The sequence below is a fragment of the Protopterus annectens genome, chromosome 13.part0 (assembly GCF_019279795.1).
Source record: "Protopterus annectens isolate FY-2018-M chromosome 13.part0, PAN1.0, whole genome shotgun sequence".
NCBI classification, from domain to species: Eukaryota; Metazoa; Chordata; order Ceratodontiformes; family Protopteridae; genus Protopterus; species Protopterus annectens.
In genome coordinates, this window is record NC_056747.1 from 1,015,865,042 (window position 1) to 1,015,880,758 (window position 15,717).

A 15,717-nucleotide genomic window follows, 5' to 3' on the forward strand; every position below is an offset into this window, starting at 1 on the left:
CTCTAGATACCAATCACAGGGTTCTTACAGGTCAAAGCAATGGGGTGCTTCCACATCATATCTGGAGGAAACAAAGCACAATCCTACTGTATGCAGTCTCAGTAACTTCCCTCTACCTTCACCACGCACTTGTCTTTTGGCAGCCCCTTTGGGGGGAAAATTAGCACTTCATGCTCAAAACTGGCAGTTAATTAACCAGAACAAGTGGGTATTAAACATAGTATCCCAGGGGTACAGATTTCATTTCCATACTTTACAATTCCAAATGGTTGGCCAGATCTGCCACAAAATCAGTGGGCAGAGGCTCAAACAAGTTATGTCCCTCATGGTTATGTGGGCTATTCAACCAGTACCAGAGAAGGAAAAAGGACAAGGTTTTTATACAAGACTTTTCCTGGTACCCAGAAAAGACGATGCCTGGCATCCAATACTGGACTTATCGATTTGTGAACACGTTCCTGGGCATTCCAAAATTCAAAATGCTGACTTTACAACAGCTACTGCCTATGCTGGGCAGAAACATTTTGTTAGTGACTCTAAACTTAAGAGGCATACCTGCATATCCCAGTAAGGGAATCATGCAGAAAATACCTCCACTTCAAGGCAGTTTTTTTTTGCATTACCAATTCTTTGCACTGCCCTTTGGCTTAACTACTTCGCCCAGGGTCTTTACAAAGTGCCTGGCACCAGTAATTTAATTCTGCAGACAAAGAAGCATACAAATGTATCCTTATCTGGACGACTGTCTCATTCAAGCAGAGGACAAGGACACTCTTCTTTAACATCTGGCGTTTGTAAAAAGGCTTCTAACATGCCTAGGGTACACAGTAAACGAAAAGAAATCCCAACTGGTACCCTCTCGAATAATTACATTCCTGTGTGCAAGCTTGAATAAAACTGCCCAGATGGCTTACCTTACGCAAGACAAACAAAAGCAACTGACAACATACTTCAAACAAATGGCAACAAAAACTCAGTTATCTGCAAGACAAATTCTGCAGGCTTTGGGGTTCATGGCATCCTGCATTCTACTAATTCTATATGCGAGACTGCATATGAGGAAACTACAATGGTACCTAAAAAGTTTATGGAATCAACATTGTCACAGTCTGCTAACTATGATTCCTCGCATTCCCTGCCTACTATAGGAGTTTCTTTGGTGGGCAGAGACATGTCACCAAAACAGGGGACTGTCATTCACTCTACCCCCTGCCTCCCAAACCCTAACTACAGACACATCAGACTATGCTTGGGGGGCCCACCTGGTGGGGAGATGCATTCTGGGCAAATGGAGCCCAAAGCAAATGCATCTGCATATCAACCAGAAAGAGATGCTAGCTGTTCAGAATGCTCTGACAGCCTTCAAGGACTTAACTTTATCCAGGACAACTACTGATAAAAGCATACAACACCACGGTTATGTGGTACATAAGCAGGGGGTTGCACATTCCTACCCCCTTTGCAGACTAGCCATGGCATTGTGGAACACAGCTTTGACTTGCCAAATACATCTTCAAACTCAATTCCTGCCAGGAAAACAAAATACTCTGGCAGACGACCTAAGCAGAAATCTTATGGACCCACACGAATGGAAACTGGATCCACAAATTTTCAGCATGTTAACACAGAAGTGGGGGAGCCCAGACCTAGATCTTTTTGCCTCTTCCCAAAATTATCAGCTGGACAAATTCTGTACAAGAAATTGTCACAAGAAAGCATGGAAAGTGGATGCCCTATCCTTCAGTTGGAAAAACCTATCAGTCTATGCCTTTCCCCCTCTGCCTCTTGTCGCTAAGGTCTTACTAAAAGTCAGACAGGAAAAACCAAAGATGATCCTAGTTGCTCCGGACTGGCCTCGCCAGCACTGGTACCCAATTTTACGGAATATGTCTCAACTTCCTCCTTGGTACTTGCCTCAAGTACCTCATCTACTGTCTCAGCAGAACAGTCAAATTCTGCACACTCCGCTCCAAACTCTTAACCTTGCAGCATGGCTAATCATTTAATTATTCAAACAACACCTCTCCGTAAATCTGTGATGGATGTCATTTTGGAAGCTAGAAGGCCTAGTACTAGAAAACCTTGTGCTGATAAATGGAAGAGATTCTGTGCTTGGAACCAAGCACAAGGAACGGACACAGCAAAGCCCAATATTCCTCTGATTTTACAATATTTGACTTGGATGCTTGACAAGGGCCTGTCTTTTTCTTCAATAAAAATGCTTGCCTCTGCCATATCGGCTCATTACAACACAGAGCCTCCCCTTTTTTCTCATCCTCTGCTTAAACAGTATCCTAGAGGGGCCAAAAATTTAAGGCCTCCCAGAAGATCACCAACTCATGCATGGGACCTCAACTTTGTGCTGGAAAAACTCACCCTGCCTCCTTTTGAACCAGCTGCTACTGCTGATATAAAATTTCTGTCTTGGAAAACAGCTTTCCTCTTGGCAGTCACTTTAGTAAGAAGGGTTTCATAACTACAGGCTCTCATGGCTGTGGAGCCTTTTATTACATTTTACCTGGACAGAGTGTCCCTCAGGACTAATCCTTCCTTTATGCCTAAGGTGGTATCCAGTGTGGCTCTTAACCAGACAATTCACCTGCCAACATTTTACCCAAATCCACAGAACAAGGGGGAGCGGATTCTGCATTTATTGGATGTACACAGACAACTAAGATTCTACTTAAACAGGACCAAGTCTCTTAGAAAGTCTGAGCAACTACTGGTAGCATTTGCTGCAGGGTCAGAAGGGAAAGCTATATCAAAGCAGACTATGTCTAAGTGGATAAGCCACTGCATTCGTTTCTGCTACTTGCACCATAGTAAACCTGTGCCCAAGTGGATCAGGTCTCATTCCACCAGGGCTGCCTCCACTTCAGCAGCTTTTCTCGGAGGGGTTCCAACCAAAGACATTCTAGAGGCTGCTACTTGGAGCTGTGTTCATGCCTTCACAAAGCATTATCATTTGCCTCTCTTCTCCAAATCCAGGGCAGGATTTGCCACTGCAGTTCTGCAGGGCCTTATAGCCGCTCCTAATGCTATTTAGTTTCATCCTCCCATCCATAGCTTTTGGATTCTACCCAAATGTAATGACTGCAACAGTGAAACACGAAGAACATAGTACAGTTGTGTACACTTACCATAAATGTAGATGTTCGAGTGTATTCACTGATGCAGTCCAGGCCCACCTGCCATCCCCCATTCTATACTTTTGTGGTGTTTTTGCGTTTTAGTTAAAAGTAAAAGTTTATGTTGCTAAAAGTTTATTTATATATATATATATATATATATATATATATATATATATATATATATATATATATATATATATATATTTTTTTTTATGCTCCCCATTTGGGGGGACTTGACATATGGGGCAAGAAAAAACTGAATAAAATGGCGTCGGCTGCATGTTTTATACCCCTGACGACCTGACATCATAGAAGAGGAGACAGCAACCAATGTAGGACCCAAGACTTCGTTATTCAGGCCGACTGAGGGCAACCTGCCAGCAGATTACCCAAATGTAATGACTGCAACAGTGAATACACTCTAACATTTACATTTATGGTAAGTGTACACAACTGTACTTTGCGTTGTTGCCTCGTAGCAAGAGGTTTTCTTGCTCGATTCTTGGCAGGGGAGCCTTCTGTGTGGATTCTGCATGTCCTCCCTGTGTTCGTGTGGGCAGTCTGCATGTCCTCCCTGCATTTGTGTGTGTTTCCTCCAGGTGCTCCAGTTTCCTCCCACATCACAGACCTGTGTCTGGAGCGTTTGTCCATGGGCCTCTGCTAAAAATTGGCTTTGTTCCAAGTCTGACTTTCCGGGTAAACAAATGTTAAAATAAAAAAATAGAAAAACTAAAATAAAATTGAACAGATTCCCCTGGAGAGGGTATTTCTTTTGGGGAAACCATTTTAAAAAAGAGAGAGGTTTTCAAATGGGGTTGTTTCTCAGGTGTCAGATACCCAAAAAAGATATGACCTGCTGCATATGGGTTCTCCTTCCCCACCTGCCATGCCTACCATTCTGCCAGCCTTCCTGGATGCATTCTCACAGCTTCCAAGTGCCAGGACTCGCAACCTCCTGGTCCTAAAAGGCCGGGCAGTTTTTATAAAGTGCCAGAATATTCCAAATTCATGTTTAAATGTCTCTCTGCAGAACCTGCAACAATTCCAGTATTTGCTGACAAGGCCTGCAAGATGCTGCCTTCCACTTCCTTGCTCCCTTCGGACAAGGAGAGTACAGTTATGGAGAGACTGGGGAAGAAAGTATATACATGTGCTACTTTGGCATTCAGAGCCATAAATTACCAGACCCATGTGGCTAAATACTCTTTGGCGCTGCTCTCAGTCAGCGGTAAGCTACTGTAAGAGCTCCCAGACTCTCCTACTAAGATTAAGCTCACCTCCATCTTTAACTCCTGCTCAGGTTACACTGCTTTCCATAGTCTATCTGATGCTTCCACAGTATCATAGCTAAAGTGGCTGCATCTGGGTCAGTTCTCGGGAGATAATCCTGACTCAGGCTCCAGCCCATTGCATAATGACATTAAGGCAAAAATAATGGATGCCTGCCCCGGACAGCAAGGTATTATGTGGTACCTCTGCTCCAGAAGTCTTGTTAAGTCTTTACCGGGAAAAGAGCAAAGAGCTGCAAGACTTGAAGCACATTTTTGTCTCCCTGGTCTCTAGGCTTCAGAGGAACTATCCGAAGACCCCGTTTGTAAGGAAGTGTTCCCGGCCCCGGTCTTCAAAAGGCCAAAAGAGATGCTAGGAAACAATTTTCCTCTAAATCTACCTCCTAAACTCCTGCTGCTCAGAAACAGCCCTTTCAGGCGAAGCTAAGTAGTCTGTGACTACCTGGCATCCAAACTCCTCTTTCCCTTTGCCTTTCTTTCTCTGTCTGCTTGGAAACGGGTCACTCAGGACTCTCTGGTCCTATCCATCATCCTTCAAGGATACTTTGTGGAGTGGAAGACCCCTCCTTCCTTCAGGAGTATTCCACAATCACCAAGGGAACAACTGCAACTCTTCCCCAAAGTAATTTCCACTCTTTCCTCTCATCCTTCCTCAGAGCTTTATGGTGGGCTTAGACATCAAAGATGCTTATCTTATTCTTCGTCGGTTCAGGAAGTTTCTTAACTTTGCTATTGCTTCCTCACATTTTCAATTCTCTGCCTTGCCATTTTTATGGTCTACAGCCCCAAAGGTTTTCACAAAATGCTTGGCTCCTGTCATAGCCTTCTGCAGGCTACAGGGCATACACATTTTTCCACACCCGGATGATTTTCTCTAGGATCAGACTCTGACACCCTTCAGGAGAATTGCTCGCTCTGTCGCGCGCTCGCTCTCTCGCGCTCAGTCACGTGCTCGCGCTCAGTCACGTGCTCGCGCTCAGTCACGTGCTCGCGCTCAGTCGCGCACTCGCGCTCAGTCGCGCGCTCAGTTGCGTGCTCGCGCTCGTGCTCAGTCGCGTGCTCGCGCTCAGTCGCGTGCTCGCGCTGTCGCGTGCTCGCGCTCAGTCGCGTGCTCGCGCTCAGTCGCGTGCTCGCGCTCGCGCTCAGTCGCGTGCTCGCGCTCGCGCTCAGTCGCGTGCTCGCGCTCAGTCGCGTGCGGCGCTGCCAGTCGCGCTCTGTCGCTCACGCTCTGTCGCTCTTTCTCGCGCGTGCTCTTTCTTGCTCGCGCTCTGTCGCTCTTTCTCGCGCGTGCTTTCTCGCTCGCGCTCTGTCGCTCTTTCGCAAGCTCTTTCGCCAAGGCTCTGTCGCTCTTTCTCGCGCGTGCTCTTTCGCTCGCGCTGTCGCTCTTTTTCGCGTGCTCTTTCGCTCGCGCTCTGTCGCTCTTTCGCGTGCTCTTTCGCTCGCGCTCTGTCGCTCTTTTTCGCGTGCTGGCTCTTCGCTCTTTCGCCGCGCTCTGTCGCTCTTCGCGTGCTCTTTCGCCGCTCTTTCTCGCTCGCGCTCTGTCGCTCTTAAATCTCGAACAATGCCTAGAAAACTGATGCCCAGACCCCATGGCCAGGCCTCTATGCCTGAAAAACAAAGAATGACTGAAAACCTTATTACTTTAATCAGCTTTCCCCCTCTAAGAGACCTAGGACTGAGTTTGACAATTCTGACCAGGATTTACCCTTATCTACCTATGAGGATTCTGATGCTAAGGACTCTATTCCCTCTGCCCCCCTGGATGATTTTCTCTAGGCTCAGACTCGGACACCCTTCAGGAGAATTGCTCGCTCTGTCGTGCGCTCGCGCTCAGTCGCGTGCTCGCGCTCAGTCGCGTGCTCGCGCTCAGTCGCGCGCTCAGTCGCGTGCTCGTGCGCTCAGTCGCGTGCTCGCCCTCAGTCGCGTGCTCGCCCTCAGTCGCGCGCTCGACGCGCGCTCACGCTCAGTCGCGCGCTCAGTCACGTGCTCACGCTCTGTCGCTCTTTCTCGCGCGTGCTCTTTCTCGCCCGCGCTCTGTCGCTCTTTCTCGCTCGCGCTCTGTCGCTCTTTCTCGCGCGTGCTCTTTCTCGCTCGCGCTCTGTCGCTCTTTCTCGCGCGTGCTCTTTCTCGCTCGCGCTCTGTCGCTCTTTCTCGCGCGTGCTCTTTCTCGCCGCTCTGTCGCTCTGTCGCTCTTTCTCGCGCGTGCTCTTTCTCGCTCGCGCTCTGTCGCTCTTAAATCTCGAACAATGTCTAGAAAACTGATGTCCAGACCCCATGGCCAGGCCTCTATGCCTGAAAAACAAATAAGAATGACTGAAAACCTTATTACTTTAATCAGCTTTCCCCCTCTAAGAGACCTAGGACTGAGTTTGACAATTCTGACCAGGATTTGCCCTTCTCTACCTATGAGGATTCTGATGCTAAGGACTCTATTCCCTCTGCCGCCCCCCCCCCCCCCCCGAGGATTTCTCTTTTGGTGAAACCTTGCATACTCTCAGGGAGCATTTTTGTTGGGGAAGTCAGGATTTCTCTGATTCTAAAAAAGAGACTTAGGGATTTCTTACACCTGCCCCAGCACAGGCCTTTAGCCATACCTCCTGTGCTAGACATTGTTGTTGATGCTTTTGCAGAATCTAGCTTGGCCCCTGACTCTTTACCTCCTGCTCCCAGAAAACCTGATGGATATTATAGGGTCTCTGACTCTCAAGTTCCTTTTTAAAAATCCTACTGCGGATCCCGAGACCATTTCACAGGGACTCAAGGGCATTAAAGCTACTACTGCCAAAAATCCTGCCCCCTCTGATAGAGACTCCAGGGCGCTGGATAGATGGTGTAAGAAGGTATACACTTCTGCAACTTTGGCCATTAGGGCCCTAAACTGCCAGTTTCATATGTTAAAGTTTCAGCAGCATATTATTGGATTGCTTAAACAGAAAATTATGTTGATTCCTGATTGTGCTGAAAATAAGCATTTACTGCATTCAGTTGAACAAGTTGGAAAACATACTTTGCAGTGTGGTTGTGATTCTCTAGAGGCATCTTGCAGGGCTGCTGTAACTGGTCTGTACTTAGAAGGCATGCTTGGCTTAAGGAGCAATCCTTGCCATATCATGTTAAAGCAAAATTGCTGGATGCTCCCTTAAACTAGGACCGCCTGTTTGGCAACAAGATAGAAGAAGTTCTTAAAAAGATGGAGGAAGAAGCTAAATGTATGCAAACTGTTAGATTTTTTACAATTACAACCTCCCAAGATTTAGTAGGCTTTGGCCTTCCAAGAATTGGTCCTTTCCTGCAAACCCAGATCCAGCAGAGCTCCCCAGGCTGCAGTCCCAGGGTACGCATAGGACTAAGCAGTGGGGGGGGGGGGGCCTCCACTTCCAAATCTGAAAGTAATAAAAACTCCCCCCTATGGCAAACTGTCTCAATGACTTATTTTTAAAACTTCCAAGCACTCATCAACTGACTGCCCCTTTTGGGGGAAAGTTTGCTCTTCCTCCAAAGAACTAGGAACTCATCACCCAGGACAAATGGGTTTTAAATGTAGTGTCCCAGGGATACAGATTTCACTTCCACATGTTGCCAACACCAAGCGGGTGGCCAGATCTACCCCCAAATCAGTGGGCAGAGGCTCAAAAGCAAGTACTTTCTCTCTTAAGCATGGGGGGCTGTTCAGTTGGTACCAGAAGAGGAAAAAGGACAAGGTTTCTACTCGAGACTTTTCCTGGTACCCAGAAAAGACAGTTCATGGCATACTATCTTGGACCGGTCTCCTCTAAACACCTTTTTGGTGGTTTGAAAATTCAAGATGACACCAAGAAATAGCGTAACACTCTTTATTTCCGCTTTCGTCCGTGGACTAACGAGAACATTAATAGGAAGCATAACAAATTGTTACGTGATATACAAGCTTATGAAACAAATACTGTATTCACGAACTTTGTTTCTGGTAGTAAATTTAATAGAACTTATAATGGTGGTAACCAGTTTCCAGTTCATAAGAATGTAAAGGGCACTAATGAAGCTGAAGCTGGTACTAATAGCAAATGGTTTGGTTCTTTTGATAAAAATTTTCCACCGTTGAAATCAACTATTGAACCAGGCCTAACAGCAGTAGGCAAACTCACATTAATAACTCAGCTGTGAATTTAGATGGCAAAACCTCTATGGACAAGCAAGGTGGTTCTAGATCTGAGAATGTTAGTATTGATAGTGTGAATGTTTCTGATACTAATCTTAGCAACAAATCGAACTCGGGGCCCAACCAAAGTGTTGCACTAAATCAATCTGCAGCCCCAAACACTACTTTGAATAAGAAACATTTAAATTCAGCAAAAACTGTGTTAACAAGGAGCCGGACTTTTCTGAACTCTCATTCTTCGGGGGACGAAACTTAGATTTAGATTCTAGTCATCTTAGTGTCATTAATTTGACTGATTATGTTTTTTCTTCGGAAGAAATGAATGTTCTTAAATTGGGGTTGAATTTTGTTCCTCACTCAAAGGCCAATTATGTAAAAACTGTGGTTGATGTTAAAAAATATGTAAGAAAATTGAATTTACATTTTTTGTTACATGATATAACTACAAATAACAAAGTATTTTGTAAGCCTTCTAATTTTTGTCCTAGGTTGCACCATACTCTGTACACTTTTGAGGAATTGTGTATACAGGACATTGATGTAATGCTTAACAGCAAACGTAAATGTAATTATAACCTTACAGCTACAGAGAGCAAAGCTTTGCAAAAGCTAAAGGTTTTGAGTGGTACACACAGATTCATGAAAAGTGATAAGGGAAATAATATAGTAGTAATGACTAAAGAAGCCTATAATGAGGGGGTTTTGAAACTTTTAAATAACAGGGATGAATATGTCACTATTTCACTTTCAGAGATTCATAAACGCCAACGCATCATACATTCATATTTGTATGAAGCCTTAATGGAGGGTGACATAAGCCATGAACTATATGAATTTTGTGTCATAGATCAACCGCACATTGGGTTTTTTTTCGGGATTCCTAAATCTCATAAATCCCTTGTCAATCCCCCTTTTAGACCTATTGTGTCTTCGTCCCATTCAATAACAGAAGGATTGGCATTGGTCATTGATGCTTTATTGGGGCCTACTATTTATAATGAAAAGTCTTATTTACGAGACTCCTGGCATTTTTTAACTAAATTGAATGCATTTCTTTCTACATTTTGTTTTGACCCTAACAAACATTCAATGCTTACAGTGGATGTGGTGTCATTATACACCTGCATTCCCCAAGATCAAGGTATTGAGGCAGTACAGGATTTTTTGTCTAAATATTATAATGGTTTTTCTACAAACACTGTTTCTTTAATTTGTAGATTTTTAGAAATAATTTTAGAAAACAATTTTTTTCTGTTTGATAAAACTTATAGACAGAGTAAAGGAGCAGCGATGGGGTCCCGGGCTTCTCCTGCATATGCAAATGTTGTTATGGCAATGTGGGAACAGCAATTTATGCCATTGTTGATGAACAGATTTAAAATTGTATTTGTTTGTCGTTTTATTGATGATTTATTTTTTATTTTAGATCAAAGTGATATTAATAATGATGCATTTCTTAGTTATATTAATTCTGTATCCACTTCTATTAAGTTTGTCATTGGTGGTAAAGGTAACAGAGTTGATTTTTTGGATGTTAATTTAAGGTGGGACCCTGAGGAGATGAGGATTCACAGTACCATTCATAGAAAGAAAACCTTTAATAATGGTTATCTCCATTATAAAAGTGGGCATCCGATACATATTATTTCTAATATTCCTAAAGGACAGTTCATTAGAGCCAGTCGGATGACATCAAAGGAATCTGATGTTATTGATGAGTTTCACTTTATCAATTCTTTATTTTCCAATAGAGGTTATCCTATAACACAGTTAAAGCAAACAGCTAATGATATTTTTAAAAGACGTAAAACTGATTTCCCACCATTATTAAACTTATTTAGTGATGGAATTATTTCAGGTGGTATTAATACAAGTAATATTTTGCCCAATAATATGGTGTGTACACTTGGTATGAATTCAGACAGCAAGCAAATTAAGAATATTATTACAAAAAATTGGCGAGTAATTAGAGGTAATGCTGAAATGTTTGGCATTCTAGGGGAAAAACCAGTATTTGTTCAAAGAAATGATAATAGTTTAAAGAACATTTTGGGACAACATAATGTTGATAGATCAAATATTAATACAGTTAAGAAGGGTATGCACTGTTGCAATGATTGCAACATGTGCAGATATATTTCTGTTGGTCCGTACATTTCAGTTTCTACTTCAGAAATGATTTTTGCAGTTCCAAGTTATGTCAATTGTCGGAGTGCAGGTATAGTTTACATAGCTCTTTGTTCATCATGTCCTGCATTTTATGTGGGCATGACAACTAGAGAACTAAGAATACGTATTAGAGAGCATTTATACTGTATTAAAATTAAAGATGATAAGAATGCCCTTTTTAAGCATTCGCAGGTGTGTGGTGCTTTTCATAAATTTTTATTTTCTATTTTAGAAGTGTGTCATAAAGATTTGAGGGAAGGGGACTTCAAAAATCTTTTGCTACAAAAGGAAGCTGAGTGGCAAATAAAATTGAAGGCAGACCACTCACCTGGTCTTAATGAGTCAATTATGAAATGTTTTTTAAAAAATCAAAAATTAAAAGTAAACAAAAGCAATGATTTGATTTGTTTACATATTTTATAAAGCAGTCCTCTTTGTATATTTTTGTATATATTTATTTATTTAAAAGCAGTGGAATTGTTTTAATTGGTTAATTATTATTAATTACAGTGTGTTAATTATATTTGTATTTAAGAAGTCAATGTGATGAGTTATTTTATTCTGATGAAGTCCACGGACGAAAGCGGAAATAAAGAGTGTTACGCTATTTCTTGGTGTCATCCTGTTACTTCGTATTCAACAGCAGCTGCATTTTGCCTTTTTTGTATTTTATTTGTTTGAGTTTTGGTACTTTGGTTTACTTGAAAATTCAAGATGCTGACTTTTCATTTGCTTCCTATGCTAGGCAAAGATGCTTGTTTGATGACACTATATTTAAAAGAAGCATACCTGCACATCCCAATCAGGGAATCTTGCAGAAGATGCTTACGCTTCAAAGCAGGATACATGCACTATCAGTTATCTGCACTGCCCTTTTGCTTATCTACTGCGCCCAGGGTATTCACAAAGTGCCTAGCTCCAGTCATTGCATTTTACAGGCAAAGAAATATTCAAATGTACACATACCTGGACGATTGTCCAATTCAGGCAGAAAGCCAGGACATACTTTTGAATCATCTGGCTTTTGTACAAAGGGTGCTAACTTTTCTGGGGTACACCATAAATTAAATGAAATCACACCTGGTACCCTGTCAACAAATTATATTCCTGGGAGCAAGCTTGAATACAACTTCCCAGATGGCTTTCCTCACACCAGAGAAATTCATTTGGCAATCTACTCCAAACAAGTGGCCACAAAAACCCTGTTATCTGCAAAGCAAATACTGCAATCTTTGGGGTTCATGGCCTCCTGCATTCTTCTAATTCCATATGCAAGACTGCATATGAGGAAACTACAATGGTATCTAAAAAGCCTATGGTGTCAACATTCTCAGGCTCTAGAAGCAATGACTCTTATCTTACCTTGCCTACGCCTAGAGTTCCTTTGGTGGGCAGAGGCCTGCCACCAAAACAAGGGACTACCATTTACACAATCCCCTGCCGCCCAAACCCTAACAGCCGCATCAGGCTATGCATGGGGGGCTCACCTGGCTGGGAAGTGCATTCAGGGCAGGTGGAACCCAAGTCAAATGCACCTGCATATCAATCAAAAAGAAATGTTGGCTGTACAGAATGCTCTGACAGCCTTCAAGGACCACATTCTTCCAGGGCTACTAATGGTAAAGACGGACAACACTACTGTTATGTGGTACGTAAACAAGCGGGGGGGTACACATTCTTACCCCCTCTGCAGACTAGCCATGGCATTGTGGAACACAGCCTTGAGCTTACCAAGTGGATCTACAAGCTCAGTTCCTGCCAGGAAAACTAAATACACTGACAGACGGACTAAGCAGAAACCTCATGGACCCCCAGGAGTGGAAACTAGAACCAAGGATTTTCAACATGTTGACAAGCAAATGGGGGAGCCCAGATATAGACCTGTTTGCCTCTCTCCAGAACTATCAGTTGGAGAAATTTTGCACAAGGACTTCCCACAAATAAACTTGGAATGTGGATGCTCTGTCCTTCAGCTGGAAAAACCTATCAGTTTATGCCTTCCCTTCTCTGCCTCTGCTCTCCAAAGTACTACTAAAGATCAAACCGGACAAACCAAGGACGATTTTGATTGTAGCAGACTGGCCACACCAACACTGGTACCCCCTCTTGCGCAGTGTGTCACAGTTGGCCCCATGGCACCTGCCTCAGACTCCTTCCCTGTTGTCTCAGCAGGAGAACCAGATTCTGCACCCTCAGCTTCAAACACTGAACCTAGCAGCCTGGCTAATTACCTAATCTGTCCTTTACCATCCCTCAGTATACCAGTGATGGATATCATTTTAGAGGCAAGGAGGCCTAGTACTAGAAAATCTTATGCTGAAAAATGGAAAAGATTTTGTGCCTGGAACCAATCTCAAGGGATAAGCACAGCAGCACCCAGTTTACCTCAGATTTTACAATACTTAACTGAGATGCTTTACAAGGGCCTGTCTTTTTCCTCCAAAATTCACGCCTCGGCTACTTCAGCTCATAACACAGAACCTCCCCTCTTCTCTCACCCACTGCTCAAGCAATTCCTCAGAAGGGCCAAAAATTTAAGACCATCCAGGAGAGCTCCAACTCCAGCCTGGGACCTTTAACTTTAGTCTTGGAGAAACTCACTCTTCCTCCTTTCGAGCCAGCTGCTACTGCAGATTTAAAATTTCTTTCTTGGGAAACCGCTTTCCTTTTAGCAATCACTTCAGCAAGAAGGGTATCTGAATTACAGGCCCTTATGACAGTGGAGCTTTTCATAATCTTTCATGCAGACAGGGTGTCCCTCATAACCAGTCCCTCCTTCATGCCCAAGGTGGTATCCAGTGTGGCTCTTAATCAGTCCATTCTTTTGCCAACCTTCTTTCCTAATCCACAGAACAAAGGGGAACGGATACTTCACTCCTTAGATGTGCACAGACAATTTAGATTCTACTTGGACAGGACTAAACCTCAAAGGAAATCTGAACTGCTGGTGGCATTTGCTGCAGGGACGGAGGGGAAGGCTATTTCAAAGCAAACCATTTCTGAATGGGTAGACCATTGCATTCATTTCTGTTTTAAGCACCATGGAAAACCTATCCCACAGGGGATCAGACCCCACTCAACCAGGGCTGCATCTACCTCTACAGCCTTTTTCAGAGGCATCTCTACCAGGGATATTTAGAAGCTGCTACCTGGAGTTTTGTACATACTTTCACCAAGCATTATCATGTGCCAGTTTTCTCTAAATCCAGAGTGAGCTGGCTTTGCCACTGCAGTCTTGCAGGGCCTTATAGCTGGTCCAAATGCTATCTAAATTCCTCCTCCCAACCTTAGCTTTGAGAATCTACCCAAATGTGATGACTGCAACAGTGAAACACTAAGAAACATAGTACAGTTGTGTACACTTGCCATAAATGTAGATGTTTGAGTGTATTCACTGTTGCAGTCCTGGTTACCCCCCCTACAGCTCCCTGACTTATTTTGGCTATGCTTCTACTTTCCTTTACTATGCTTAAAAGCTTTCTGGTGTATTTGCTTTTTTGTTGGAGGTATAACCTTGTATATTCATATATTTAATTGCTCCCCATTAGGGGTGGCACCTGACATCTGGGACAAGAAAAACTGATGTCATGGCATTGGCTGCATGTTTTATACCCCTGAAGACCTGACGTCACGGGAGAAGAGACAGCAACAGATGCAGGTCCCAAGACTTTGTTAATCAGGCCGACTGAGGGCTACTGCAACCAGATAACCCAAATGTGATGACTGCAACAGTGAATACACTTGAACATCTACATTTATGGTAAGTGTACACAACTGTACTATGTCTTTCTCTTCCTTGTTGTAGTATTCCTTCTGCCACCTATTCCCCTTCATTCCTATTGGCCTGTCTAGACGGCACCCTGGAGCACCACATAGATTATGATCAGACTAGCCAGCAAATGACACTTCTAGTGGACATCATTTGGCTCATACTAGTTGACTGTCCGACTAGGCAGTTAAGGTCTGAGGTCTGTGCATCCAGCAAATGACACTTCTAGTGGACATCATTTGGCTCATACTAGTTGACTGTCCGACTAGGCAGTTAAGGTCTGAGGTCTGTGCATGCAGATGTCACATTTAAGGTCCCTGGTTTCTGACCCTGCTTGTGACTTCCCATGCACCTACAGCAACCAGGCTTAAGCTTTTGTATAGGAGCCGACATTTGGGTCAGTTGAGGCGGAGAATCCCACACAAAGAATACTGCAACATGGAAGAGAAGGACAAGTATGGTTATGGTAAGATTTTGCACAATTATTTTCTTTCCTTTGATTTTTTTTCTGTCCTTAGCTTGGCAAAGTGCTGTAACAGGAAGAACTGGAGAACGTTGCATTTTGGTGCATGATAGGAAATGAGGGTCGGTTCTCTTTTTGCCCCTTGAGTGGTCCTAATGCCAATAGAGCAAGTCCTAGTGGCTACTGAAAATGGACAATCTTCCTTATAGGCTGTTGTGGCAAATGTACAACTTTCATGCTGTCAGTCTTGTCCTGTACTGCAAAGTGAAGTTGGTTTTGTTAATTCTGCATCTGTTTTTCTTTGAGTGTAACCCAGTTTACTTCTGCTTTGAGGTTGATGCAAAGTTATTCATGCCCTCATGGAGTTTATTCCAATTCTTAATTATGTCTGCTCTCTGTCCAGTAGAGAATGATAGCAAATTGGGTTATTTTTATTTCCTTGTATTTTCCAGACTGCTGCTGTTTCACTTTAGAGGAATGTTTATTGTTCTTTTTGGTAAGGTTCAGTTGTGTACATGTTTTAGTTGTATGCCATTTGTGTCAGGGATTTCCAGAAATGTGCTGATGCTCAAGTACCATGTTGTCTGTTTATATAGCTGGTGATTTAAAAATAACCTTTTTAATACTGAAGTAGCCTGAACTAATTTGCTTTACCCTTCCTACGTAGTGTAAACTAAACTCATTTTATACAGTTCATGCAGTGTAAAAAAAAAAAAAGGGGGGGTACTGTTAAGACTACTCTACTGCAAAAATATATA

At 43.2% G+C, this 15,717-nt stretch overlaps 1 protein-coding gene across 2 annotated transcripts in view; it reads left to right on the plus strand.

Moving 5' to 3' along the window:
• Window positions 1-15,717, plus strand: part of WIPF2 (WAS/WASL interacting protein family member 2) — a 950,999-nt gene that overhangs the window by 15,780 nt on the left and 919,502 nt on the right. The gene's annotated exons all lie outside the window — the stretch shown is intronic.